Genomic DNA, 26,081 nt, shown 5'->3' with positions numbered 1-26,081 from the left:
TTCAAGAAAGTTTCAGAGCCTCAAGGAATTGGCAAGGTCGGTGTTTCTTTATAAAATACTGCCTTACTATGAATGCGATGAAGATAAAAATGCATGTGAATACATGGTGATGTTGCCCTTCCCAACTACTTTGATGTTTGAATCATTGAAATCCTGAGCAAAAATGGGAGCCGCACCAGAAGGAATTAGGCCACTAGACATGGGTAACGGGAAACTTGGATATTGTTGTTAATCCAGATAATTTCCATGCTTAATTCATTTAAACATATATATTTACAATTCCCACGATTTGAGTGTAATTAACAATGCTGCATTTATTATCCTCTATTCATTATCCCTTGCTAAGGGTCGTTTCAGAGGACAGTTAATAGTCAACCATAATGCTATTGATCTAGTGTCACAAGTTGGCCAGAACAGGGAAGGACAGCAAGTTTTCTTTTCTATAAAAACAATAGCAAACCTGGCAATTTTTAATAATAGCCCTAGTATATTCTTAAAAACCATTTCTGATCTGAACACTTTTAATTCAAATGTATTTAATTAACTAAATTTAAATTTTTATGTTTCTGCTGTGAGATTTAAACTCCTAAGTCCAGATCAGTGTTTTAAGCTTCCAGGCATACACAGTTTTTTAATGGCCCAGTTTTGGCTTAAATTGGGACTGCAATAACATAGTCAGTACATTGATTTCTCATAACACAATAATGATTTCAAAAATAATTTCCGGCTTTTACTATTTCCATCCCTTAAGTACCTAGCAAATTAACCATCTCCGGGAAAAAGACTTTCAGTACTGCCATAATCATGAATTGTCATGTTTTTGGGGACGATATGTGAAAAAAGAACAGAACTGAGCTTATTGTGCTGAAGATTACAACAAACTAAAATAGCACAAACTGTCTTTGCAGAGGAGGCAATGCAAATTAAATTCAAGATAGCCAAGTGTGACGCAAACAACTTTTGAAGAACACCCTTATAGTGTCAACTGTGATTCAGCTTTGAGTCAGAAGATTGTGGTTCAAATTCCGCTTCAGGGACCCAAACACAAAATTTAAGCTGACATTTACCAGAGGAGTGAAAGAGTTCCGCTGCATGTGAGATGCTTTCAGGGGTAGGCATTATCAAAGCAGCAGAGTGTCTTATGAATGCACAAAATATATCAATTACCAATGGCAGAAATACCACTGGAGAAAATTCAAATTGATTTCTGGAGTAAAATAAAAAAGTGAGAGGTGACGTTAAACATGAACTTAAAAAAACAACGGACACAGGTGAAGTACGAGGTAGAGTTTTGGAAAACTTACTAAACCACACAAGAAAATAAAGCAAACATTTACAAAGATGTGACCAGAAATGAAAGAAGGCAAACATCAGGAAAGATTGGATAGCCTGTAGCTCTCCATCTCTCTGAAAAGTTAATGACAAAGAAGAGGCAAATGTCTTCAAAAATATGAAGGTATTGAAGAAGTATGAGAGAAAGCACTGGCACATGTGGGGTGTCCAAAATATGGGAGCCTGATGATACCGAATTCCTTTATCCCCTCTACTTGCTATGACCTTTGATAATTGTTTTCTCATTATTTTCACAATAATCTGAATACTTAATTACAGAAAGATGCCATGTGCACTGGATGTAGCAGATGACACAGACACAATTATGCACCTTCAAAGAAGGGATTCGAGGCAGGAAGGACGTTGATAGAGGGGTAGATTTTGATTATAACAGCCATCTGCAGCAGAAAACTGTTGAATTGTTTTGGTCATAATGCTGTGGTGGGGAAGGCTGTGAAATTAAAAAAAAGGTCGGGCATACAACTTTTTCAATGTCTTCTCCAGAATACTGTTTGGTATTTCCTTTAGCACTCTGACAGTTGCAATAAGGCAATGCTGAGATGCCATACAACACTGCACCTAATTTAATCTACACATATATAAATGGAAGAGATGTTTAAAAATAACAACCACCACCAGAACACAGTAAGACTGGGCCACCAAGCTCCTCAAGCCTCCCTGGCCATTCAACATTATGATGATTTATCTGTGCTGGGTGATAATAATCTATCTATGATGGACTCAACTCTTCTGTGCCAGTTCGTCATGGGAGGGGAGGGGGAGATAGGTGCAAGTCCAGGTGGGGCATAGGGGAAGGGGGCGGGGTGAGTATTTGTAGTTATCTAAAATTGGAGATTACAATGTTCAGACCAATGGGTTTTAAGTTACGCAAGTGGAATACGAAGTGCTGTTCCTCCAGCTAGGACCCAAGGCCGTCAGGTTCTTTCTTGAACAGAAACCCAATCAATTTCCCTCCACTAACACACTCTTTTGCTAAGTAAAACTTGACTTCACACTTCAACAACTTCTCCTTTGACTTCCCTCACATTCTCAAAATTTAAGGGCACTCAGATAGGCCCCAGCTATGCCTGCCTTTTAGTTGGTTATGTCGAACAGCCCTTGTTCCATATGTGCACTGACATCATCTCCCAACTCTTTCTCCACTACATGTACGACTGCATCAGTGCTGGCTCCTGTGCCTGTACAACACTCATTAATTTCATTAACTTCCACCCTGCCCTCAGATTCAGCTGTATTATCTTGGACTCTTCGCTTCCTTTTCTTGATTTCTCTGTCTCCATCACAGAGAACAGACTACCAACTGACTTCTACTACAAACTTACCAACTCTATCCCTTATTCTCAATTCCTCCGTCTACATCTCCGCTGCATCTGCTCCCAAGACGGGGCTTTCTATTCCAGGTGATCCGAGATGTCCGCTTTCTTTATTCAACATGGTTTTCCCCCCTGCAGTAATATATGGATCCCTCACCCACGTCTCCTGTATGTCCCATAGTTCTGCTCTTGCTCCCCTTTCCCCCCATATGGAACATGGATAGAGTTCCTCTGGCCCTCATCTTTCACCCCAGCAGACTCGACATCCAACATATCATCCTCCAATATTTCGGTCTCCTCCAATGTGATCCCACAACCGGTCAGCTCCTGCCATTCCCTCTCCTTTCCGCCTTCCACAGAGACCCCTCCCCAACTCCTTTGTTCACTCATCCCATTCCAGCCAAAGCACTCCCTCCCCAGGCACTTTCCTCTGCAACCAGAGTAGATGTAAAACCTGTCCTTATACCTCATCCTTCACCTCCATCCAGGGGCCCTGGCTGTCTTTTCAGGTGAGACAGATTTGTATGCCATTCCTCTAACCTCATCTACTGCAGCCAGTGTTCCCACCTGGCTTGCTGTACATCAGTGAGAGCCTTCTGGATCTTCTGGTTGCAAACCATTTTATCTCCTCTTCCATTTTCATACTGATCTTTCTGTTCTGGGACTCCTCCATTGCCACACATAAACTAGAGGAACAGCACCTCATTATTCCCCTTGGGCTGCTTCCAACCCAATGGTCTGAACATTGAATGCTCTAATTTTAGGTAACTCCCGTCTCTCTCGTCCCTCCCGTCTCTTCTTCCCCCACCACGCACTTCTTCCATCCCCCACCCCCTCTTCCCTGTGCACTTCCTGGATGTGTGCCTATTTGTCCCCTCCCCTTTGTTCTGTCCTTCAGCTTCACAATTTGCAATTCTTCAATCCATTTCTCACACCTGTCCTTTCATCTGACCTTTGTCCAACTATCAGCTTGTCAACCACTCCCCTCATCTGCATTAACCTATTACTTGCCATACTTTGTCATTCCCCTCATCTCTTCTCTCTATCTCAGACCTTAAACCCCCACAATCAGTCCGAAGAACGGTCCCGACCCGAAACATCATCATTCTCCAGAGATACTGCCTGAATTATTGAGTTATTCCAGCAGTTTATTTCTTTTTGTAAACCAGCATCTGCAGTTGCTTGTTTCTACTTCCCAAAGCACTGGAATCTATGAGGCAGCAGCTGATTAAAATTCACACCAACATCTTTGGATTCAGCAAGTTGAGGAATTGAGTAACTGTCACTTCTGATTACATGGCAGTGACTTTGTCCCACTTAGGTGGGCGGCGCGACTCACGTCGCAGCGGCATCTGCAGTCCGTCTGTCTTTTTATTATTTTTTGTCTCGTTGGAATGTAGTTTTTATTTATTTGTTTGTGTATGTGTGTGGGTATGTGTGTGGGGGGCGGGGGGAACTTTTAAAATCCATCCCCTGCACGGAGAACTCGACTTTTTCTCTGTCGGGTCTCCGTTGTCGTTGGGGCCTAGCACCGTGGAGCGACCTCCAGCAGGAACGACCTGGGGCTCCAGTCGCGGAGCCTGCTGACCTACTCACCATCGCGGTGCTGGCCGAGTTCGGAGCGGGAGGAGCGGTGGTGGCGCGCTGCTGCGACCTGACCCCGAGGAATCGGAGGCTTACCGCAGGTCTGGTGGACAGGGACACCGGAAGCCCGCGTCTTGCTGGGAGACCGCTTTTCGGGGCTTCTGCAACGGCGACTTCACCCGCCCGAGTTGCGGGGTTGATGAATACCTGGAGTGGGGCCTTACATCATCGCCCGGCGTGGCTTGGAATGGCTGTGGGACTTTGCTAGCGCCCGCCGGGGGCTCCAACAACAAGACCCAGAGCATGGCCTTGCATCACCCGGCGCGGCGTTAATGGTCGCGGGACAATTACCATCGCCCGTCGGGGGCTTTGACTTTAACTCTGACATCGGGAGGGGAATGTGGAGTGCAGGGGAGAGATAAGTCTTTGCCTTCCATCACAGCGAGGAGGAGATGCGCTGTGATGGATGTTTGTGTAAATTGTGTTGTGTCTTGGTTCTTTCTTGTGTGTATGACTGCAGAAACAACATTTCATTTGAACCTCAATGGGGTTCAAATGACAAATGAATTGTATTGTATTGTATTGTATTGTATTGTACTTTGTAACAAGCTGGAGATATTGGGAACAGAACCAGAGCTATTTGTACAAGATCACAAATTCCTTTGAAACGAGTGCTTCATCAATTACAAAAAGGGGCCTGCACTGGCATAAACCTTTTCATAGTCTCAGGAGATCCCAAAACTCCAAACATATGAAGCACTCACTGCTGTAATACAGGAAATATTTCATCTCAATCATACAAATTTGAACTGGTGGGGGAAGGAAGTGTTAAATGATCTCATGGCTCACCCCAATTCACCTCAAAACAATCCCAAAGGCAATGTGATTTTAAAAAATGATCAGAGCTGCTAAAGCTAACAATCACCTCACACTTCCCACCGTATGAAGAATCAGTCTAAAGAAGTGTCCTTCTCAAAATGTTAACTATCCAGAGATGCTGGGGATAGTAACCCACTGTGTTACTCCAACACTTTGCATCTTTATTTTGTAAACAGCATCTGCAGTTCCTTGTTTCTACTCCTTGTGTGCTCTTACAGTACCTTCTGCACAAGCAATGAGTAAACTCAATAGCCACTGACCTTGGATCTTCATGCTTCTTGCAGTAAAGAAATGGGGAGAGGGGGAAGGGGTGAAAGAGATAAGGGATAAAAGGGAACTAATAAGAGGGATATGGAACGGTTATGCTGGAAAAGATGGAGTAAGGAGGTGCAGGTGTAAAAGAAGGAATCTGGGAGCTTAAAATCCTGCAAATGAATTAGGATCATGCAGATTTTCAAACAATAACCTGCAAAGTACTAATTTACTGACTTCCTGACAAGTGCACATTAGGAAAACCATCAAACCCTCATGCAGGTAAAATTGCAAATCTGTGATCTGAAAATGGGGGCAACACTCAAACTGCTGGAGGAAATCAACAGGTCAGCCAGCATCAGTTGAGGCAAAGGGATGGTTGACATTTTGGGTCGAAACCCTGAATCTGTGGCTATGCAGGGTCTCAACCTGAAATGTCAACCATCCCTTTGCTTCCATAGATGCTGCTAGGCTGCTTATTTTTTCGAGCAGTTTTATTGCTCCAGATTCCAGCATCTGCAGTCTCTCGAGTCTTCTTTCCAAAAGCCAGTGATGCGCATAAAAATTCAGTCACATAAGCCAGGAATAATGAGAAGTAACTGAAAGACAGGCAACATGTAGATGCTACTTGTCATTTAATGATTCAAAAATCATCTTAAAAGTTTATTTTTCACCTGTCAACGTAATCAATTGAAAGAATGAACAAAGACAAAGCAATTGTTACAGGCAGGTCCACAAGGACCAAACTTGTAATCAAATCTGTTAGCACCAGGCAATGGTGAAGGTTAATTGGCATTTTCCCCTTGGAATGAACTGCTGACAAAACAATGATTTCCTGCACCATAACATTACTGGCTGGTCTAATATATTTAGCATTTGATGCTTTAAGTGACTATAATCCCATAAGTGACCATTTAAATTGTATTTACTTTGGGATGGGATAGATAATGGGAATGAGCTAGATTTTAATCCAAATGGTTTTAGTTACTAACATACGATGTTGAAGGTGATAAAATCAAAAGATTAACTTCAAACATATTAGTTAATCAAATAACATAAGCACTATCACCTACTTAAGGCTTGTTCTAGGTTGGCGAACAGTAATCAGAATAGAAACATAGAAACATTGAAAATGTGCAGGAGGAGGCCATTCGGCCCTTCGAGCCAGCACCGCCATTCATTGCGATCATGGCTGATCGTCCCCAATCAATAACCCGTGCCTGCCTTCTCCCCATATCCCTTGATTCCATTAGCTCCTAGAGCTCTATCTAACTCCCAGAATGGGAAAGTTATATAGCTTAGAAACAGGCTCTTTGGCCCAACAAATCCATGCCAGTCATCAAGCACTACTTTACATTAACTCCACATTCTCCACACATTCCAATCAATTGATAGTGGTGGATGTATGCAACAAGCTGCCAGAGGAAGCAGTTGAAGTAGGGAGTATCCCAACGTTTAAGAAGTAGTTAGACAGGTACATCGATCGGACAGGTTTGGAGGGATATGGACCAAATGCTGGCAGGTGGAACTAGTGTAGCTGGGACATGTTGGCCAGTGTGGGCCGAAGGGCCAGTTTCCACACTGTATCACTCTATGACTCTATATAATGCATTCAGAAAGTATTCAGACCCCTTTATTTTTTACACATTTTGTTCCGTTACAGCCTTATTCTAAAATGGATGAAAGCATTTTTTTTATCATCAATCTACACACAATGCCCCATAGTAAAAAAGCAAAAACAGGTGTTTTGAAATTTTTGCAAAGTAATTATTTGCACAGAAATAACGGACATATCACATTTACATAAGTATTCAGACCCTTTGCTATGACACTCAAAATTGAGCTTCAGTTCATCCTGTTTCCATTAATTATCCTTGAGATGTTTCTACAACTTGATTGGAGTCCACCAGTGGTAAATTAAATTGATTGGACATGATTTGGCAGTTGACAGTGCACGACAGAGCAAAAACAAAGCCACGAAGACGAAGGAATTGTTCGTAGACCTCCGAGACAGGATTGTGTCGAGGCACAAATCTGGGGAAGGGTATAAAACAAATTCTGCAGCATTGCAGGTCCCGAAGAGCACAGTGGCCTTCGTCATTCTTAAACGGAAGAACTTTGGAACCACCAGGACTCTTCATAGAGCTGGCCGCCCGGCCAAACTTAGCAATCGGGAGAGAAGGGCCTTGGTCAGGGAGGTGACCAAGAACCCGATGGTCACTTTGACAGAGCTCCAGAGTTCCTCTGTTATGATGGGAGAAATTTCCAGGAGGACAACTATATCTGCAGCACTCCACCAATCAGGCCTTTATGGTAGAGTGACCAGACAGAAGCCACTCCTCAGTAAAAGGCACATGACCACCCGCTTGTAGTTTGCCAAAAGTCACCTAAAGGACACTCAGACAATGAACTCTTTGGAATTGAACTCTTTGCCCTGAATGCCAAGCATCACGTCTGGAGGAAACTCATCACCTGGCAAATACCATACCTATGGAGAAACATGGTGGTGGCAGCATCCTGTTGTGGGGATGTTTTTCAGGGGCAGGAACTGGGAGACTAGTCAGGATCGATGGAAAGATGAACAGAGCAAAGTATAGAGAGATCCTTGATGAAAACCTGCTCCAGAGCGTTCTGGACCTCAGACTGCGGCGGAGGTTCACCTTCCAACAGGACAACGACCCCAAGCACACAGCCAAGACAACGCAGGAGTGGCTTCGTGACAAGTCTGTGAATTTCCTTGAGTGGCCCAGCCAGAGCCCGGACTTGAACACGGTCGAACATCTCTGGAGGGACCTGAAAATAGCTGTGCATTGACGCTCCCCATCCAACCTGAGCTTGAAAGGATCTGCAGAGAAGAGTGGGAGAAATCACCCAAATACACGTGTGCCAAGCTTGTAGCGTCATACCCAAAAAGACCTGAGGCTGTAATCGCTGCCAAAGGTGCCTCAACAAAGTATTGAGTAAAGGGGCTGAATACTTATGTAAATGGGATATTTCAGTTAATTCTTTTTAATTACTTTGCAACAATTTTTAAACACCTATTTTGGCTTTTTTATGATGGGGTATTGTATGTAGATTGATGATAAAAAAACAAAACATTTAATCCATTTTAGAATAAGGCTGTAACGTAAAGAAATGTGAAAAAAGTGAGGGGTCTCAATACTTTCTGAATGCACTGTATAACTCTCCCAGATTCTAACATTCAACTATACACTGGGGCCAGTGGAGATTTAACCTACAAACCCACTCATTGCTGGGATCTGAGAGGAAGCTGGAGCACCCAGGGGAAACCCACGCAGTCACAGGAAGAATGTGCAAACTTCATATGGAGAGCACCATGGGTCAGCGCTGAACTTGGGTCGCAGCAGCTCTGCCATCTGCATCACTCTGCTGCCAAGAAAATGATTGGAATGTAAATGAACCAGGGAACATTAACTGGATCCAATAGTCATGTGAAGCACAGTTGGGTCAAGAATCAGAATCCTCGCAACTTTTGGTTCAAAGCACTGCACTTAACATTACTGCAAATGATCACTTTGAAATAAACCATCATTTTCTTTGCCGCTGTTGATCAAGCAGAAGATGAAATAAGGAACTCAGAAAGAATTTACACCTAGGTAAAATTCACCTTTCGGAACACTATCTGGTAACTTATTGGACTAGTATTTGCTGGACATTAATAAACTATGTTTGTGAAAAATATGCAGAAACCACCAAATTGCAGCGGTCAAATAAACTGAGCCTAAAAGTAGGATTGCGCCACTTGATAGCTCAAGTATGCATCTGTGAACCCATAACTGGTAATGCATCAAGTAAGGAGAAAGAAGAAAACCAGGACAGAGAAAAGTTAAAAACTACCTTTTCATTGTTTTTTTTTGGTGGTCTGATACTCCTAATGTCTGTAGTTAATGTGGCTTTACCTTGACCACTAAGCTGAATTGAAAAGATGCAGTATGTCCCATGAAACAATACTCCACATGCTACCAGAATCACAATCTTGAATTGAAAGTTTCCAAAGAAAATAAATACTGGTTTTCATCATATCCAACACTAGTCTGAATTCACATCACCTCCAATGATTCCTGTAGAATCTTTGCAACACAATTCAACAACTATGGCATGTGAACAACTATGACATGTAAGAGACGTCTTTAAAGCTTCATAAAATACAAAACAAACAAAAACACACACACTTTATTCATTATATATAAAACTTGCATTATCTATGGCATTTCAAGTCAATGTAATCATCATTACTAATATCATTCAGTATTTATGTCTTCTGATTTGTGATCACCAATATTACCAATCAACTACTGTTTACTCCTTGAAGATTTCCATTGTACCAAAGTTGCATATGAATAAGGAATCCATGAAACCACATGGATATCCTGGATGAAGACAGCTTGCTTGCATCAGATTCAGCAAAAAACATTTCTTATAAATATGCCTATGATTTGCTGTATCAAAGCAAGAGGAAAATCTAATTTTTGACCCGAAACTGACCAGATTGCTCTTGGTGAGTACAATGGTGAACAATTTGTTTTCTGGCTGAGTGCCTCTCTGTCTTCTTCCATTTAAATGAGTCGTGTCAGCTGGGGCTTGGCTTGGCACTCTCATCCAAGTCAGAAAATTCCAATTTCAGCCACTACTCCAGAAAATTAAGCACAAAAATTTAAAGTGCACTTGTGAGTCCTACACCATTTTGAAGTACCATCTTTTGGATAGAGCATGCAGAAATAAGGCTACATGGAATGTCAATTCAATTTAAAATCTACCTTATATTTTAAAGATCTCACTATATAACTGACTGAATATTTCCAATGTTGCAAGGATTATACATCAAAAGGTGCAACATTGGCTACAAATAAATGACACTGAATAAATGCAATTATTTTGCTCATTACTCCCATCCCAGTACAATACAATACAATACAATTTATTTGTCACTTGAACCTCATAGAGGCTCAAGTGAAATGTTGTTTCTACAGTCATACATACAAGAAAAAAAAGACCCAAGACACAACACAATTTACACAGACATCCATCACAGCGCATCTCCACCTCGCTGTGATGGAAGGCAAACAAAACGTATCTCTCCCCTGCACTTCCCTCTCCCCCCGATGTCAGAGTCAAAGTCTTCACCTAACAAAAATTAAGATCGAGATTCCAACTTTTATATCCCTCAACTTGTGTGGTTCGGCACCGAGATGCAAAGTGGAGACAGACGTAAAGCCCACACCCTTTTGAAATGTAATATGAAGTTGTCCATTTTGGTAGAAAAGAAAGGCAGGTTTTTTTAAATAAATGGGGAGACTTAAAAGTCTCTGTTTTATGTGCGGGTTTGGGGGAAACTTTTTTTTCCATTCTCTTACCTTGCCGGATATGCGATTGTTTTCCGGGTTATATCACTGGTCGCTCTGCGGCCTAACATTGTGGAGCTGGAGGCCTGCTCGGGACTGACTTTGAGCCCCACCGCGGGGCGCGGAACATTGGAGCCGATCCCTTGCCTGGAATTGCTCCAACCGCCGTCTGCAGACTTCAGCATCGAGGGCTCGCAGTCTCCAGAGAGAGACAGAGTCCAGAGCTCTAACGACATAGAAGGTTCGACAAGCCCTGACCTGGGGTCCGATTGCTGCCGCGGGGGAGCTGACATCCCTCCCCGATGCAGGAGCTTGATCGCCCCGACAAGGAGGACCGCCGCCGGCTACGGGACTCAAGATTGTCCCGTCAACGGAAGGCACAAGGCCCCCAACCGCAGGAGAACAAAGTAGGGAAGAGATTGAACTTTTTTTCGCCTTCCATCACAGTGAGGAATGTGGAGGAGTCACTGTGGGGGATGTTTGTGTTAAAATGTATTTTGTGTGTTCTGTTGCTTTTTATTAGTATGACTGTATGTCAAAACAAATTCCTCATGTTGCAAAACATACTTGGATAATAAAATTTGATTATGATTGACTGAAAGGTAATATTGTTCAGAAGTACTAGAGTGTCTTATGCACATACAGTATCACTCAAAGTTAACCCACGGTTACAGCAAGCAATTAGAAAAAAAAACATTACTTGCCCTTTACATCGCAAGTGGCCAAATGCAAGAGCACAAACATTTTGCTAGAATTACATAAGAGAGGCTGCATCACAACTGATGCAGGGTTTTGACCCAAACATTGACAGTTCCTAATCTCCTACACCGATGTTACTCGGTTCACTGAGCTGCTCCAACTAGGCTGTGGGCCGAGGAGCTTTTTCGTTCAAGTTCATGACCCAATTCACGGAACGACGTGAATTTTTAACATATTGTGTAAAAATATTATATAAATCATACCTGAAACTCGTCAAGACCAAAACCTGCACATTTTTTTGAAATATGGGAAAAACTTTCCGAGTAGTAATTGTCCAATCGATGCACATTTAACATTGAGGTTGGACGCAAATTGACCAATCCCACACTTTGTTTTATGGTCGCTAGGCAGCGTGGACCCTGGGATCATAGCTGCCTCCTAATTACATCAATGCGATAACAAGGTTTCCAAGGAATAAAGGTAATGCTAACCTTGCTGATAATTTTGTTTTTCAATTGATTTATCTTTATAAAGTTATGATATGAACTGTTAAATAAAAATGATAAATAACAAATGTAGAGCTAGGATTAGGATTAGGGTAAGGATTAGGGTTAGGTTAGTTAGGGTCAGGGTCAGTCGGTGGGTCGGGCTTGTTGGTCGGCCGATGGATGATGCAAAGGGGTCGGTCAGCTGTTGGTAGGTCTGTGAGTGCCGCGAAGGGTCGGTTGGGCTGTTGATAGGCTGGTGAGTGCTGAGAGAGGCCGGTCGGGATGTCGGCCAGCCGGTGTTGCAGCGAGCGTGCTGGCGGTCTGACAGAGCTGGCGTTATGGTGGTGCTGTACGCGGACCGGGCAGCGAGCAGGGCAGTGTTGCTCCCCACCATCATCACCACGATGATCTAGAAGGGCATGCTGGCCGAGGTGGACTCGCTGAGCGGCCACACGTACGGAGCCTGCAACCGGTCCAAAAAGGTCCAGCTCCAATCGTGGGCAGCTCCGGAAGAGGGGCGAGTTAGGGTTCGGGTTAGGCATTTTCCTCTCAGTGGAAGATGCTTTAGCCTTCCCCTAGCCTGGCACTGCCCCAGTCCCACTCTGCAAACTGGCAATCAACGGGGTTCAGTAAACGGGGGAACCCAGAAGAACTGCAGTCACCCATTAATTAGGCTGGTTCAGGAGCCGGACCTCTGCGGCAGTCTCATTCAAAAAATACACTCACAAGTATATTCATTACATTATTTTTATATAATATAATTATACATAATTACATATGATTACAGATATTCACGTCATATATATATATATGACGTGAATATATATATATATATATATAAAACGTGAATATGACTGTAATCATATATAACTTATATATGAACATATTATAGCTATATCTATATATATATATAAAAACTCAAATCAGTCCGCCATCCGGCTGCATTTCTTCCTTTGATAATATTTCTATTTTCTATCATGTTTTCTATCTATCTATATCCCAGTATCTCAAAAATAAACAGGCTTCTCCATTTACATGTCAGCTTCCAACACAATTTGAAACAAAGTTGCAAGATAGGAACACTCAACTTCAGTCCGAGCCTGCCGTCCGGGGAGGGCTGCATCTTCATTTGGGAACGGGCTCAGTTCCAATGGAGGAGACATGGCAGAACGCCCAATCCAGACGCTCAATCTCCGAGAGTATTTTCCATTTCGGCTGCCGTCCGGCTGCATTTCTTCCTTTGATTCAGACGATTCCAGACGCGCTTTTTTCCATTTCGGTAAGTATCGCTTTTCTCTAAGTCATTCCTCATTTTGTCGTCGTCTTGAAGTACATGTTTTTAATCAAATCCTTCTCCCCCCCCCCACCCACCCCCAAGTATTTCAAAAATAAACAGGCTTCTCCATTTACATGTCAGCTTCCAACACACTTCGAAACAAAGTTGCAAGAGAGGAACACTGAACTTTTCACTGCTGCAGCAGGCAGGGGAGGGCTGCAATCTTACATTTGGGAACGGGCTCAGTTCCAATGGAGGAGACGGGTGCATGGCAGAATATTGGGTTGGGGGATCACACCATTGGGGGAGCAGACCCAACGGGTCTGCACTTGGTCTAGTATATATATATAAAACTCAAATCAGTCCGCCTGCCGTCCGGCTGCCGCCCGGCTGCATTTCTTCCTTTGATTCATTGCCACGCCCAATCCAGACGCTCAATCTCCGAGATATTTTCCATTTCGGTAGAGATTTCGCTTTTCTTTCTAAGTATCCGCTCCTCATTTCATTTCGTCGTCTTGAAGTACATGTTTTTAATCAAATCCTTCTCTCCCCCCCCCCACCCCCAAGTATTTCGAAAATAAACAGGCTTCTCCATTTACATGTCAGCTGCCAACACACTTCGAAACAAAGTTGCAAGAGAGGAACACTGAACTTTTCACTGTTGCAGCAGGCAGGGGAGGGCTGCAATCTTACATTTTACATACGGGAAAGCAGATTATTATCTAAACGGTGGCCGATTGGGAAAGGGGGAGATGCAGCGAGACCTGGGTGTCATGGTACACCAGTCATTGAAGGTAGGCATGCAGGTGCAGCAGGTAGTAAAGAAAGCGAATGTCATGTTGGCTTTCATAGCAAGAGGATTTGAGTATAGGAGCAGGGAGGTTCTACTGCAGTTGTATAGGGTCTTGGTGAGACCACACCTGGAGTATTGCGTGCAGTTTTGGTCTCCAAATCTGAGGAAGGACATTATTGCCATAGAGGGAGTGCAGAGAAGGTTCACAAGACTGATTCCTGGGATGTCAGGACTGTCTTATGAAGAAAGACTGGATAGACTTGGTTTATACTCTCTAGAGTTTAGGAGATTGAGAGGGGATCTTATAGAAACTTACAAAATTCTTAAGGGGTTGGACAGGCTAGATGCAGGAAGATTGTTTCCGATGTTGGGGAAGTCCAGGACAAGGGGTCACAGCTTAAGGATAAGGGGGAAATCCTTTAAAACCGAGATGAGGAGAACTTTTTTCACACAGAGAGTGGTGAATCTCTGGAACTCTCTGCCACAGCGGGTAGTTGAGGCCAGTTCATTGGCTATATTTAAGAGGGAGTTAGATGTGGCCCTTATGGCCAAGGGGATCAGAGGGTATGGAGAAAAGGCAGGTACGGGATACTGAGTTGGATGATCAGCCATGATCATATTAAATGGCGGTGCAGGCTCGAAGGGCCGAATGGCCTACTCCTGCACCTAATTTCTATGTTTCTATGTTTCTATTTGGGAACGGGCTCAGTTCCAATGGAGGAGACGGGTGCATGGTGGAATATTGGGTTGGGGGATCACACCATTGGGGGAGCAGACCCAACGGGTCTGCACTTGGTCTAGTATATATATAAAACTCAAATCAGTCCGCCTGCCGTCCGGCTGCCGCCCGGCTGCATTTCTTCCTTTGATTAATTGCCACGCCCAATCCAGACGCTCAATCTCCGAGATATTTTCCATTTCGGTAGAGATTTCGCTTTTCTTTCTAAGTATCCGCTCCTCATTTCATTTCATCGTGTTGAAGTACATGTTTTTAATCAAATCCTGCTCCCCCCCCACCCACCCCCAAGTATTTCAAAAATAAACAGGCTTCTCCATTTACATGTCAGCTTCCAACACACTTCGAAATAAAGTTGCAAGAGAGGAACACGGAACTTTTCACTGCTGCAGCAGGCAGGAGAGGGCTGCAATCTTACATTTGGGAACGGGCTCAGTTCCAATGGAGGAGACGGGTGCATGGTGGAATATTGGGTTGGGGGATCACACCATTGGGGGAGCAGACCCAACGGGTCTGCACTTGGTCTAGCATATACATATACATATATATATATATATATATATATATATACATACACACACACACACATATGGTATAATAATATATGGTTTAAATAGACTGCAACACGGAAATAGACTCCCCATGGTGTAATATAGGCATTGGACACAATGGCGCTTACTTTTTTGATCTCATTTTCTAATTCGTTTAATTAATTAATGTGCAACTTTTGGCACTGACGAGTTATGACTTCCTTCTCAATTATATTGTAGCGGGTAGCCTGTGGGTAATCGAACCCTGTGGTTGGCTATCTCGGTCATGTGACTGTGGGGTGGGGTTTCGTTATCGTGCGTTTTCTGGGTTGGCCCCATTCAGAATCAGAATCAGAATGCTTTATTGTCATTGCATGTGTCACATACAACGAGATTACTGTGTCTCTCCATTTAAAAGAACTTCAAACATTCACATACTCGTACTTTTTACACTCCCTCCCTCCCCAAACCCACCCATGGATTCACATTTACATAAATGAACACTGTCTCCCACCCCCCCTCCTTCCCAATAACCCGCTACCGAGACAGAGTTAATTACTTCGACCACCGTTATGGTAAGATCGTTTTGTGTTAGCTGTCGTTTGATCTGCGTTGTTTTCACTACTTTGACAATAAAGCTCGTTTGGGAAAACAACTACCGTCTCGACTCGCTAAATCGGTGACCCCAACGCGCCCAATTGGAAATTGGATGCCGAGATGCAGGACGAGTTAGCTCCTGTTGCCGTTCCCGACACCTATCAGAGCTGCCGGTGTTTTGGCCTGAGCAGCCACAAGTGTGGTTTGCACATGTGGAAGCGCAGTTCCACCCGCGCCGCATCGTCGCGAATGAGACTAAATATTTTTATGTGGTGGGAGCCCTGACGCTGGAGTCAGCCTCCTGTCTACTGCCTTTTCTGCAGAACCCACCCGTGACCGCCAAGTACGCGGCCTCAAGGCCCTCCTACTGCACACTTTCTGGCTCAGCCGCTGGGACCACGCCGCCCGCATTCGACATATGGACTGTTTGGAAGATCGCAAACCGTTGGACCTCAGGGCTGAGATTCTTGCATTAATGGACGGTCAATGCCCTTGCCTGCTATTCGAGCAGGCATTCTTCAAACAAATGCCGGACGATGTCCGCCTCATGCTCGCAGGTACGGATTTCGCCGACCCGCTGCTGCTCGCCGAATGGGCCGAAGAACTCTGGCTGATGAAACATCATGATGTCTGCACCAGCGCGCCCTTCACCTCAGCGGGGTCACAGCGAAGCCCCGCCCACAAACGCCAGCGCAGAGCCACAGCAGCGACCCGGGTCTCACAGTAGGCTATGGTGTGGAGGCTTGACACTGCCGCCAACCCCGTATGTTTCAGGGAAAAGCTGCTGTAGAAGTGATCACGATCGGCCCTAACAACCGGCTCTACGTCCGCGACCGTCATTCTGGCTGCCGTTTCTTGGTGGATTCCAGTGCAATCGTCAGCATCCTCCCTCCGACCGGGAGTGACACTTGTGCTGGTAAGAGGGGCCCCGTGCTCACTGCCATTAACGGGAACACCGTCCAAACGTACGGTACGTGGACCCTTGCACTTAATTTCGACTCCCGCCCGTACGAGTGGACGTTTTTTGTGGCGGACGTCACTCAGCCGCTTTTGGGAGCCGACTTTCTCTCTCGTCGTGGATTTAAGGGGCGGTTGCATGACTCTGCGATCGGCCATCGGTTCATCTGCGCCGGGGACCCCGCCCCCACCCGGCCAGCAGCTCAACGCCGTCGCCGAAGTCGTTGGTCCTTACGCCGCCCTGCTCTCAAAGTTCCCTGAGCTCCGTACACCCAGTTTCCAGCGGCTCCTAAACACGAGGCCATGCATCACATCCCCACCGAGGGCCCTCCGGTGCATGCCCGGGCGCGCTGCCTCCCACCGGACAAACTGCGCATCGCCCGGGACGAATTTCAAATGATGGAGGACATGGGGATTGTTCGGCGGTCTGACAGCCCGTGGGCCTCCCGCTGCACATGGTCCTGAAAGCATCTGGGGGGTGGAGACCATGCGGGGATTACGGGTACCTGAACGCAATGACCACAGTGGACCGCTATCCAGTGCCTCATATGCAGGACTTCTCCTCCCACCTCGAAGGCGCCGCGTTCTTTTCCAAGGTTGACCTCGTCCGGGGTTACAACCAAATCCCCGTGCACCCCGACGACGTCCCGAAAACAGCCACGATCAGCCCGTTCGAATGCCTTTTGGATTAAAGAATACCACGCAGGCATTCCAATGGCTGATGGACCAAGTCGGACAGGATCTGCCTTTCGTGTTCATTTATTAGGCAAGCGATGCACGTCACCCACCTCGGGTCTTTGTTTCAGCTAACATAGCCACGCCATTAAATGCCAGTTTGCCTCCGCTCCATTTCCTTCCTGGGGCACAGTGTGACCCCACAAAGCATTACCCCGCTCCCCGTGAATGTCGAAGCTATCCGGCAGTTCCCCAGGCCGCTCACCGTCAAGGGACGGCAGGAGTTTGTCGGCATGACGTAGAGGTCGTCTACCGGCCTTCCCGCCCGTACTGATTACGCCCGCTTCCTCCGCCCCCGTTCTTTCTGCTCTTTCGCCTGCCCCCGGCCTTGTTTCGCCGGCCCCTTATGTTACGCCCGCCCCGCCCCGCCTTCGTGGACCACAATTTCTTGTCGTTCCATACGGGTCCCCGCCCGGTTCCGTACCTCGGGTACTGGGGGGGGGGGGTCCTGTAGAGGCACCTACTGGTGCCTGTCGGTAGTCGAACCCTGTGGTCGGCTACCTCGGTCATGTGACTGTGGAGAGTGGTTTCGTTTTCTTGCGTTTTCTGGGCTGGCCCCATACATTACTTCGACCACCGTTGTGGGAAGATCATTTTGTGTTAGCTGTCGTTTGATCTGCATTGTTTTCACTGCTTTGTCAATAAAGCTCGTTTGGGAAAACAACTACCGTCTCGACTCGCTAAAATATTTTACCTAAATCTTTGCAAAATTTCATGTAGTTCTGAGACATGGGTCACGAAAGTTGATTTCTAGACACATTTTTGATGCTCGGCCCACAGCCTAAACATATTGTCTTGTCGCTCCAGATTCAGGCATCTGCAGTCTTTTTTTGTCTGTACACTTGTTTACAGTTCTGATTTTGCATGCCAAGGAAGGATGTACTTGAAATAAAGAAAGGTCAGTGAAAGTTCAATAGACTAATTATTGGGCTGGATGGATGTTCCTACTGAGGAAGATGCACTTGCTTAAAGTTTAGAAGAATGAGAGATATCTCAATGAAACCTGCAAACTTCATACAAGTACATTTAGAGATGAGGTTTCCACTCAGTGTTTCCACTTTGAAGGAAATTACCCGAAATTCGGGAAATTCTTGGTGTCTTCGGGTAATTTTAGGGAAATGGAATAATTTCAGGAAAATTTCCTCATCCGGCCCGCAAAGTGGTGTAAAGGTAATTCACACAACACTGCACTGTCAGTTTAACGTGGAAATTTAAACATAGAGCTGTTGGCTGCAGCGTTATGAGTTTTAAATATCGCTCTACCGGCTGCAGCGTTATCAGCTTTAAACATAGCGCTATAGGTCACATACTGTTCAGGAAAATGCTCGTATAACAATCAGTGGAATTATCTTTCTCAGTGGAAGTTGAGCCTTTGATTATTTTTCAGGCAGTGGTAGAATTCTGGATAAGCCTAGTGGTGAAAAGTTACCAGTGGGCAGTGGGATTGCAGTTACGTTGGGATTGATTTTACAGAACGGTGGGTCTGAAGGAGCCGAGAGGGAGAGAAGGAGGGGGGGGGGGGGGGAGGGAGGAGGGGGAGGGGAGGGAGAGAGAGAGGGGGGGGGGGGGGGGAGAGAGAGAGGGAGGGAGGGAAAGGAGGGGAGAGGGAGAGAGAGGGGAGGGAGAGAGGGGGAGGGAGAGAGAGAGAGAGAGAGAGAGAGAGAGAGGGAGAGGGAGGGGGAGAGGGAGAGGGAGAGAGAGAGAGGGGGGAGAGGGAGGGAGAGGGAGAGGGAGGGGAGAGGGAGAGGGAGAGGGAGAGGGAGAGGGAGAGGGAGAGGGGAGAGGGAGGGGGAGGGGGAAGAGGGGGGAGGGGGAGGGAAAGAGGGGAGGGGGGGAGGGAAAGAGGGAGGGAAAGAGGGAGGGAAAGAGGGAGGGAAAGAGGGAGGGGGAGAGGAAGGGAAAGAGAGGGAAAGAGGGAGGGAAGGAGGGGAGGGAGGGAGGGAGGGAAAGAGGGAGGGAGGGGGAGGGAGGGAGGGGGAGGGAGGGAGGGTGGGAGGGGAGGGGAGGGAGAGGGGGAGGGAGGAGAGGGAAGGAGGGAGGGAGGGAAAGAGGGAGGGAGGGAGCAGAGACTGAGACACATGAGAGCAGGTTGATAAAACAAAGACAACGAAAGCTGTTGGAGGCAATGAAAGCTGCCTTGCATAACACTGTACAAGTGAGTAACAGAAGCAGGCAGATACTGTGCAGTTACATAGATCGGTTTTGCCTTGTTCTTCTTTGTGTTGTTAACGTGTGCCCGCGAAAAAAACCCAACAACAAACAGCATGCAGGAAGCATTTTTGAAAATTTCAGGAAATACCATCAAATTCCAGGAAATTTGGGTTTCTATTTAAGGATTTCTTTTGAGGTGCAGAAGCACTGTTTCCACTGTTTGGGACATTTGGAACCAATGCAATTTCAAGTAAGAGAATGGCCATTCAAGATGATTTGAAAGGAAATATCTTCACCTAGAGAGAAGTGAAACTGTGGAATTATATACCCAAGAGGACTTTGGAGACAAGGTGGATGATTTATATTCAAGGCAGTGTTGAATCGCTTTTCAATATAAATGCATATGTGGTTAGTTAAGGAAGGGGACGCTGAGGTAGAAGATCTGCCATGAACTAACTCAGTAGTGGAGCAAGCTTGAAGAACTTAATAGTCTACTCTGGCTCCTTAAATTTTTTATTCACTTGTGCAAATGATCAAATGAAAAATAACGCCAAGATTCATGGAATGGCTCTGTCAATCAACTAGCCCAGTGTATAGAAAAAGCTGTCCCTTTTATCTCAAATTATTTCCCCATGCAAATTTTCAATTGCATTCTATACATGTTCGAGAGAAAACATGATCTCTATTCAGGGACCATATCTGTCCACTCATAGCTCACTGCTCCTCAGCCAAGCATGTTAAGATATTGACAATTTTTGAAACAAACTCAGGATGCAGCCTTGCAAGTGGGACAAGTCTGTTGCGTAGACTGATTTTTATGGTTCAATATTCAAGACCACTTCTGGCGGCAATTTCTCATTCCCATTAAAACTTGGAATGCAACTTTGGCTGCATTTGTCTTATGAGCACAAACATCAAGCAGATAGCCTTGTATATGGAATACATTATATTCCAGCTGCTTCATCTTCCTGCAATTTAGAAGATGTAAGACTGAACTGTGTCCCTGGAGAATAAATTGGGCTATAAGCTGCCAAATAAACTTACCAACCAGTGAATAAGTGAATAGGAGTAAATGTCATGAAGAAATATCAGTATGAATCTCGCTGCTCGGAGGGTGGCTAAATAAGTTACATCTGATGTACATTTAGTTGGCTGCTTTGGGGGGGGGGGGGGGGGGGGGGGGGGGGGGGTTGGTTGGTGGTAGTGATGATGGGCATTAAGTCCTGTAAAAGTGAGTCCACTCCAACCTGTTAATTTTCCTAATCAATTCAACCATGTTAAACTAAGAATTGCAGGAAGAAGTGGGTAACAAAAAAAACTTACATGGTAATGTCAGAACGCAAACCATATTTCAAACGAGAATCAGAGCCATAGAGCAGAGAAACACACCCTTCGAATAAATTACATATATCGAGCATCAAATACTTATATACTCAAATACTAATCATATTTTCTAACATTTAGCCTGTAGCCTTCTATGCAACGGCACTTCAGGTACCCTCCAAATATTTAAAACTGTGAGAACTTGCCCCCAGTTTGCCCTTAATTTCAGATTACAATCGCTCTCAGGATGAAGAAATTCTCCTTGAAATTCCCTCCAAATCTATCACTTACCTAAAACATAGAGTGCCCTCCATAATGTTTGGGACAAAGAACCATCATTTATTTATTTGACCTCCGCTTACAAAGCTTGATAATTATCCTGGATCGATTCATGTCTCAAGTTTAGATTCAACCGATCTCTCAGAATGTTTTTGCAGAATCAACACAAATTCACGTTGAGTTTGATTTAGTTTAGAAATACAGCGTGGAAACAGCCCCCCCCCCCCCCACGCAATCACATGGAGAATGTATAAACTTCGTAGACTGCACCCAAGGTCAGGATCGAACCCAGGTCTCCAGCAAATATATACCGCTGCGCCATTGTGCCACCCTTATGCACAAGAACAAATGCAAAACTCAGGTGAAGCACAAGTTCAATGAAAATCTTGCTTGCAGCAGCAGCACAGACACATAGACTCGACAACACACAAGAATATTAATCACGTTTAAATTCTGCATGACAGTAAAAGAAAAAAAATCAAGACATAATTTGAAAGTTATGCCAGTGAAAACGGTGTTTTTCTTGCCAAGGAATTGCCAATGAGTGTTCCATGGCCAAGTTAAGGTTATGGTTGTACAGGTCAGTTCAAAAATCTGATGTTTGCAGGAAAGTAGGTGTTCAGGGGTCTTGTGGTATGGGATTTCAGGTTTCTACACCTTCTGCGAAGAGATGTTGGAGGCCCTTAATGATTAATGCCGCCTTATTGAGGCAGTACTCATGTAGATGCTTCAAAGGTAGGGAGGGCTGTGCTTGTAATGGACTTAGCTTGCTATCTCTCCCTGCAGCCTCTTAAGCCCCTGTGCATTGGAATTAGCATACAAGGTCATAATGCAACCGATCAGCATACTTTCTAAAGTGCATCTCTAGAAAATTGTTAACATTATTGGGGGACATGCGTAATCTCATGAAACTTCAAAGAAAGGAGTGGTGTTGGTGCACCTTCTTCCTGGTTACATCTGCATGCTGGGCCGGGGACAAGTCATCCAAGACTTTGGCACCCACTCGTTAAAGTTCTGTATTGGGGTAACCTTGATGCTATTGGAAAGAAACTTACCAATGTTGATTGGAGTAGGTTGTTTGGAGGTAGATTCCTACAAATTGGGATGCCTATAAAAGTGTGATGGTGAGAGTTCACAGCATGCATGTTTCTGTTAAAGTGAAATACAAGGCAGGTGGGAATAAGGAAGCCTGGATGATGAGAGATATTGAAGTTCTGGTCAGAAAAAAAGGGAAGGTAAAGGCAGGTGGGATCAAGTGTATCACCAGAGCAGTTTAGGAGGCTGAGGAACACACTTAAGAAATAAATCAGGTGGGCAAAAGGTGGGAAAGAGAAGATTAAAGGCGGCGCGGCTCTGGCCAGCAGCGGCCTCTGCAGTCTGTCCGCGTTTTTATTATTTTCTGTCTGTGTTTTATGGGGGTTTTTGTGAGACCCTTTTTAAATCTCTCCACTGGGAGACTCGACCTTTTTCTGTGGGTTTCCCGTGCTGAGGGCCGTTCTTTGCTCCTCCACGACCAGATTCTGACCCGGACGTCGCTACATCAGTCCAAGTCTGTTTGCTCTCAATATCTGCACTGAGTTCTGCTGATTTCTCGACTGAGTAAAAGGAGAAGACCGCTTGCCTGCAACGGCGATTCTACCGCTATTGCTATTCCCGGCTGGAACGGCTGCGGGATTTTGGGAGCGCACACCGATCATTGTGCAACTCCAAGGAATAAACAGCTATGTGAGTCCTAGTCTGCCCAACTCTGCCTATTGGCGTATGTCGCAAACAGTGTTAATAGGCAAGGAAAGCAAGGTTGAGTAGAATTGTTTCCAAGACTAAGTATATCCTCTTACTGACCACTGTTTGTTCTTGAATGCTGCTGTTTACTGTACAATTGTGTTACACTTGGACTCCACCTCCTTGGTGTAGCATCTGATAAAATAAATGACCCAATAGGAACTGCAACCAAAACATCACTGCTGCAAGGCATGCTGCACCTGGCAACATAAACACTTATTTTTCTTATCTAGAGATAGTGCAAGAATGCTTAGAAACCACACCTGTTACATCACTAAGTGGTGAAAGGCTAACCAGATTATCTCATGGTTCTACTGACTGCAACATTTGATGTATAGTTGCTGTAATAAAGTTCTATAACAGGAAACAGGACTCAAATAATTGTACAAGAATCCACAGCTACTAGCAAAGTACTGCAGTGCAGCAATTACACTGTTAAAAGGAGGTACAAATGAACGAGGAACCCAACTCACATTGTGCAAGCCTCCCAAGGCTTCAACATGACATCTCCCCCCGAACTGTGACATTTCCCACTGTTTGGATACCGCACTCCCAGAGAGTTGTGAAGCTGCAGCTGTGTTTGTTTCCTGTTACTACCAAATCTATTGTAGGGTCAGCCTGGCTGTCCTTCTACATCGCACTGATAATGACATTTCGGTTGTTTTGCTCGTTCATTAACAAAGTGCCTATTCAGTTACATTGCTTTTCAAAGTAGTTAGCTCTTTCATCGTTTCACCCCTAGTTACCATAGTAACAGGCTGGGATGCGTTTTAAAAATCTGCAGTTTTGAGTTTCACTTATTTAATCTGTAAAGGTGAATGAGTCATTTGGCAAAACTGCAAAAATAAGTGGAAAACTTACTGTACTTTTTTTTTCTTCTTTCCGGCTTAGCCTTCCTGTTGCCAGCTCAGGTTTGGTAACACTTCATGAAGAACCTAAATACAAACAATGAAAAGGAATTAAAGAACAATAAATTCTGGAAATCTCAAATAAATACGTGACAATATCGAACACAAACAGACCAGAAATACATTTCAGACACATGATGCATTGCTTCATCTAGAACTTATTTGTTCAATTTTTAGAAACAATGGCCACACCATTTTCTCTCAAGCTTGCAGGGTTTTTGTTTAAATGTGAAAATCCCTCTGGGATCCTCATGGAAAATCACCAATGTACTTCAGAAATAAGAGTAAAAGTTGGAAGCTCTTCTGTTGATCCCTTCCCCACATCCTCAGAAACCATCTTGAAAGCCTTCCAGTGATGCAACGCAAACACAACGGCCAGCACTACACCACCTCAGCCATCTTTGCCCTTTATCCTCAGGCTCAGCTGTTTTCCTTTGTAGACATTATGGTGCTTTAAGATACTTGCCATGGGCGAGAAATTACATTGTTTGATTCTGTTCAGGGTGCACACCAGTTCGAGGAACAATCATCTCATTTACTTGATGCATGGGCAGCCTGTTGGCACTAGTGATGCTATTGCTGCTGCACAGCGGCGGTAATTAGAGTTTGAATCTGACCTCAGGTGTTGAATATGTGTAGGATTTACACATGGTCCTTGTGACTGTAAATTTGCCCTTGATGCTCTGGTTTCCTCCCACATCCCCAAATCATGATGGTAGTTTAACTGACTACTGCAAATTATCCTTCTTGCAGGTGGGTGGCAGGAGAATCAGAGAAAATGTCATAGACATATGAGAGAGAATAGTTTACAAGGAAATACGTGGGGGGATGGGATTGAGAATGACAATGTTCCAAGAGCCAGTGTAGACTCCATATAATGGCCTACACAATCTTACAGAATGTGCTTTCTTTTACAGCGAGTATCGCAAGCCTATCAATTTAATGAAAAAACGTATAATGCAGGAACTGAAAGACAGTAACCCCTCTTCAGCAAATGGTAACAACTCAGATCAATTGTGATTACATAGAATTTAACATTGAGAGAAAACATAATTGCTATCTGCAACACAATTATCAGTGAGTTACTAAAGTGCTGATTTAATGTGTTCTGTACATGGCACTCACTCTGCATCTGTCAGCAAGATTTAGTGCATCTGGATAATAACCCAGGCTCTGAATCAAACAAGTTTAATTACTGATGACATAATCATTGAAAGATTATGCTACTTATTTCACCGACAAATGGGACGGACACCAGAGATCAAGGCAAATTAAATAGAAAAAAAAATGGAAACGTTTAGGAAATGCATTAATAAGAATCAGCTTCCTGCAGGTTTTAACAGTCACAAAAAAGTGCTAAAATTTCTTGCATGAAAGGTATAGAAAATAAATGCCAATGCATTATAATTATAAAAAAACATGAACAATACATTGTTTGCACAAATGAACTTTCCTCTCATTTCTATGACGTTTGCAAAATGCACAGACTGTATTAACAACAGTGACTCAAAAATTAAGCAAGCAAAGTCCTACAGAAGGCATAATGTAGGAAATTAATATGTCAATGTTCATTGACATGAAAGAAGGTCCTAGTTCCTTCAGTACTTATTTTAGCACATCAATTACAATTTGCCAAGATAAACTCTTTGGAATTACTAATCCATTTGAAATAATGATTGCGTTAAAATAGCTCGACAAGAGCACAGAGTAAATGTGTTAACATTTTAATGTAGACAAAACAAAACACCATTCCCTAGAGTGTCACAGGGAACCGATAGCTTGTGCAAATTCCAATAAACATGGCTGCATATATTACTGGTGTAATTAGATTGGTGACTGATTATGAAAGATGTTAAAAACAGGAAACTACTTGTTAAGCCTAGTGAAAATCAGAAAAGGAAGCAGCCACCCCTTTCGAAAACCAGTAGTCACAACCAGTAAATTGCGGACGGCAAAAGGATCACAGAGCAAGAATAATTCAGGTCTGTTTTGAAGTGACAGGCAGTAACAAGTGGACCATTGCACGGATCAGTGCTTCAGTCCCAGCTATGTACACACCATAACAATGATTTTGGTAAAGAAA

General features: G+C 44.4%; 1 protein-coding gene across 5 annotated transcripts in view; it reads right to left on the bottom strand.

Moving 5' to 3' along the window:
• Window positions 1-26,081, bottom strand: part of sipa1l1 (signal-induced proliferation-associated 1 like 1) — a 351,678-nt gene that overhangs the window by 158,400 nt on the left and 167,197 nt on the right. For all 5 annotated transcript variants that reach the window (XM_055640839.1, XM_055640838.1, XM_055640834.1 and 2 more), the window contains one exon: window positions 23,952-24,025. The gene's annotated coding sequence lies outside the window, so the exon portion shown is untranslated. The remainder of the gene's footprint in view (window positions 1-23,951; window positions 24,026-26,081) is intronic.

Source organism: Leucoraja erinacea, chromosome 9 (genome assembly GCF_028641065.1).
Source record: "Leucoraja erinacea ecotype New England chromosome 9, Leri_hhj_1, whole genome shotgun sequence".
Lineage (NCBI taxonomy): Eukaryota > Metazoa > Chordata > Chondrichthyes > Rajiformes > Rajidae > Leucoraja > Leucoraja erinaceus.
This window is presented reverse-complemented; position numbering and strand designations above follow the sequence as displayed.